The sequence below is a fragment of the Mandrillus leucophaeus genome, unplaced genomic scaffold, assembly GCF_000951045.1.
Source record: "Mandrillus leucophaeus isolate KB7577 unplaced genomic scaffold, Mleu.le_1.0 Scaffold284, whole genome shotgun sequence".
Lineage (NCBI taxonomy): Eukaryota > Metazoa > Chordata > Mammalia > Primates > Cercopithecidae > Mandrillus > Mandrillus leucophaeus.
The window spans coordinates 3,173,805-3,178,836 of NW_012102965.1; positions in this window are offsets into that span (position 1 = coordinate 3,173,805).

Below are 5,032 nucleotides of genomic sequence, written 5' to 3' on the forward strand. Positions count from 1 at the left end.
ATATACAAAAATTAGCTGGGTGTGGTGGTGCATGCCTATGGTCCTAGCTACCTGGGAGGCTGAGGTGGGAAAATTGCTTGAGCTCAGGAGGTTGAGATTGCAGTGAGCTGTGACTGGGCCACTGTACTCCAGCCTGGGCAACATAATGAGACCCAATCTTTATAAAAAATAAACAAAATTAGCTGGACATGGTGGCACATGCCTGTAGTCAGAGCTACTCAGGAGGCTGAGGTGGGAGGATTGTTCAAGCCCAAGAGCACAAGGCTGCAATGAGCCATGGTTACAGCACTGCCCTCCAGCCTGAGTGACAAAGCAAGATGTTGTCTCAAAAAAAAAAGCAAAAACAAACAAACAAAAAACAGTTCAGGTGTGGTGGCTCACACCTGTAATCTCAGTGCTTTGGAAGGCCAAAGCGGGAGAATCATCTGAGGTCAGGAGTTCGAGACCAGCCTAGCCAACATAGTGAAATCCTGTCTCTACTAAAAATACAAAAATTAGCCAGGTGTGGTGGTAGCCACCTGTAATCCCAGCTACTCGGGAGGTTGAGGCAGGAGAATCGCATGAATCTGGGAGGCGGAGGTTGCAGTGAGCTGAGATTGCACCATTACACTCCAGCCTGGGCAACAAGAGTGAAACTCCATCTCACACACACACACAAAAGAGTCTTAGCACAGTGGCTCACGCCTGTGATCCCAGCACTTTGGGAGGCCGAGGCAGGCAGATCATGAGGTCAGGAGTTCAAGACTAGCCTTGTCAACATAGTGAAACTCCATGTCTATTAAAAAAATACAAAAAATTAGCTGGGCACGCTAGTACACGCCTATAATCCCAGCTACTTGAGAGGCTGAGGCAGAAGAATCGCTTGAACCCAGGAGGCGGAGGTTGCAGTGAGCCGAACTGCGACTCCAGCCTCGGCTACAGTGCGAGACTGTCTCAAAAAAAAAAAAAAAAAAAAAAATTGGGTTGAGGATGAAGAGCTCAAGAATAAAAGTGAGATGGGATGGACAGAGAAAAGCAGGAAAACTAGAGAATGATGTGGCAGAAGCCAATAGAGAAAGGACTTTCAAGGTGGAGGGAGAGAAGTCAAGAGTTGGTAAATGTTGCAGAGTCTAACAAGGTTTATATTGACAAAGGTCTTGTTATTGGATTTAAGAAACAAGAAACAGAAGGCCATTCTCCCTTCTCATGTGACTCTTTGCCTCAAGATCCTTGTGCTTTCTGTTCTCCCTTTATAAACTCCTCTTCACCCCAACTCTCCAGATATCTGCATGTCTTACACCGTAACTTTGGTGAGATCTCTGCTTAAATGTCACCTTTGCAAAGAGGCCTTCTTTGACAATTTTATATAAAATAACATTATTTTCTTGCCAACCCCTTATCCAGACGAACTTTTTATCATGGTACCTATCTCTACTTGACATTATAATTATTATTTATTAGATAATTGTTTGTAACCCCTACTAGAAGGGAAAGCACATAAGAGCAGGGATTTGTTTTGCTTATGACTGTATTCCCAGAGCCTGACACAGAGTAGGCCTTCAATAAATATGGTTGAAAGAATAGTGACGGAGTGGTCATCTTGGTAACAATAATTTCAATGGAATGGTTAGGACAGAAGTCGTATGCACAAGGCCAAGGCATGAACGACAAATAAGGGAGAGGAGACGCAGAGTGAACAAAATTCTTTCTGGAATGGAAGGAGAAAGAGCTAGAGAAGACAAGAGAGCTCAAGACGTGAGAGAATCAAGCTGGCATGTATATCAGAATGGGAAAGCAGTAAAGAGGAAAAAGTGGAAGAAACATAAGAGGACATAATTGAGAGGCGAGGATTCAAAGCGTGGTGGACCCATTCTTGTCTTCCACCAGGGACTTCTCTTCCCGCAAGAAGAGAAAGAATGGCATAAAAGGGACTGTGATATAGGTAAGTTTGGGAGACGTGGGTAGTTCAGTAGTTTCCTATTTAAGTGGCTACTGCTTACTGAGTACTCATTACATGCCAGGCACTATGTCACCATCATATTTAATTCAAACTACAACCATGCAAGACTACCATTTGACCTTCAAGAAAACTGGGCTGGCCAGGCACGGTGGCTCACTCCTGTAATCCCAGCACTTTGGGATGTCAAGGCATGAGGATCACCTGAGGCCAGGAGTTCGAGACCAGCCTGGCCAACATGGTGAAATCTTGTCTCTACTAAAAATACAAAAATTAGCTGGGCATGGTGGCAGGCACATGTAATCCCAGCTACTCAGGAGCCTGAGGCAGAAGAAACACTTAAACCCAGGAGGCGGAGTTTGCAGTGATCCGAGATCGCACCACTGTACTCTAGCCTGGGTGACAGAGGAGGACTCCGTCTCAAAACAAACAAACAAACAAACAAAGCGAAAAAAAAAAAACAAACCTGGGCTGAGGAGACAATTAAACAATTCATGCAGTCAACAAGTAGGTTGCAGAGGTGAAGCTCAAACTGCAGTCTTCTGATTCGGAAGTTATGTATTTCCCTGTGCCTTTTGGTAGACCTCTCCATAGTTGGTTACCACGACTCTTGAGTTCTGTTCTTTATTATCTTCTTACCTGGTTGGTAGGATGTCTGCCTCAGTCCTGAGATATTTTGCCTGATCCTATCTTGTCTCATTCCTTTTTTTTCAGTCCTTGGGGACACTGTTTTGATGACCAGACCCAGTTTCTTCTATCTGAATGTCCATTTATGTCATTCCACAAGGCTTGGTCATCCCTGCTGGATGGCTCTAGTCCCAGCTCCCGATTCCTTACTACTCTAAGTAACTAGGTTAGTAGAAAATTAAAAGTCATGATAACTAGACATTATAATGTATATGCTTTATGCACTAAACATCTATTATTTCTCTTTTTTTCTTTTTTTGGGGGGTGATGTGGATGGAGTCTTGCTCTGTCACCCAGGCTGGAGTGTAATGGTGCGATCTTGGCTCACTGCAACCTCTGCCTCCCGGGTTCAAGCGATTCTCCTGCCTCAGTCTCCTGAGTAGCTGGGATTACAGGCATCTGCCACCATGCCTGGCTAATTTTTGTATTTTTAGTAGAGACAGAGTTTCACCATGTTGGCCAGGCTGGTCTTGAACTCTTGACCTCATGATCTCCCCGAGTGCTGGGATTACAGGCGTGAGCTACCGTGCCTGGCCAACACCTATTATTTCTAATCCTGACAACTCCAGGTAAGATATAAAGAGACAATGGCCTTCAAATTGGGATATGTGTATACCCTCCTCTGTGTCAGGAAGACTTCCAAGAGGGATACAGGTATGGATAATACTATGGTCTGAATGTTCATGCCCCCTTCAAGTATATATATTGAAATCTTAACTTCCTAGTGATGGTATTAAGAGATGGGGCTTTTGGGAGGCGATTAGGTTATGAGGGCAGAGCCCTTTTGAGTGGGATTAGTGCCCTTATAAAAGATGCCTGAGGAAGCTTGTTTACATCTTCCACCATAGGAATACACACTTAGAAGGTGCTAGCTATGAACCAGGAAACTGGCATTCACAGACACCAATTCTGCCGGGCTGTGACCTTGGACTTCCAAGACTTCAGAACTATGAGAAATACATTTCCGTTATTTATAAGCCGCCCAGTCTATGGTATTTTGTTATAGCGGCCCTAATGGACTAAGACAAATAGGTTTAAAGAAATCAGTTTTCAGATCCTGAGCTTCCATATGTGCTGGTCCTAAATTGATCTTCCTGAGAAAGTGGACTGAGGGAGATGCAGGTCCTTTGTTCCTACCTTCCTACCCACCTACTACTTCACACAGAGAGAGATGTGCACTCCATCCATCTTAAGCTTACTTTGGTGCATTGCTCTGGGGTAAAAATATCCAAACAAAGAGGCAATTAGAAATATTGGTGATGGTGTTGAGAACTGAGTAACCCTAATAACTGGGTATCAATCCCTTTTTGTAAGTCAGATGGTTTCTAATATTTTGTTTTCAACAAAACTGAAGGAGATCCTAATTAAGGTTGACAGTAGATAGATCATCAAAAAATCATTTTCAATGACATATAACTATGTGATTCTTTTTTTTTTTTTTTTTGGAGATGAGTCTCACTCTGTCGCCCAGGCTGGAGTGCAGTGGCGCGATCTCAGCTCACTGCAACCTCCGCCTCCCGGGTTCAAGCAATTCTCTTGCCTCAGCCTCCTGAGTGGCTGGGATTACAGGAGCGCACCACCACGCCCAGCTAATTTTTGTATTTTTAGTAGAGATGGGGTTTCACCATGTTGGCCAGGATGGTCTCAATCTCTTGACCTCGTGATCCGTCCCACCTCGGCCTCCCAAAGTGCTGGGATTACAGGTTTGAGCCACTGTGTGCGGCCAACTCTGTGATTCTTTTATTTATTTATTTATTATACTTTAAGTTCCAGGGTATATGTGCACAACGTTCAGGTTTGTTACGTATGTATACATGTTGGTTTGCTGTACCCATTAACTTGATATTTACATTAGATATTTCTCCTAATGCTATCCCTCCTCCAATCCCCCACTCCATGACAGGCCCCCATGTGTGATGTTCCCCACCCTGTGTCCGAGTGTTCTCATTGTTCAGTTCCCACCTATGAGTGAGAACATGTAGTGTTTGGTTTTCTGTGCTTGCGATAGTTTGCTCAGAATGATGGTTTCCAGCTTCATCTATGTCCCTACAAAGGACATGAACTCATTGTTTTTATGGCTGCATAGTATTCCATGGTGTATATGTGTCACATTTTCTTAATCCAGTCTATCAGTGATGGACATTTGGGTTGGTTCCAAGTCTTTGCTATTGTGAATAGTGCCACAATAAACACGTGTGCATGTGTCTTTATAGTGGCATGATTTATAATCCTTTGGGGATATACGCAGTAATGGGATCATTGGGTCAAATCATAATTCTAGTTCTAGATCGTTTAGGAATCGCCACACTGTCTTCCACAGTGGTTGAACTAGTTTACACTCCCACCAACAGTGTAAAAGCGTTCCCATTTCTCCACATCCTCTCCAGCATCTGTTGTTTCCTTTTTTTT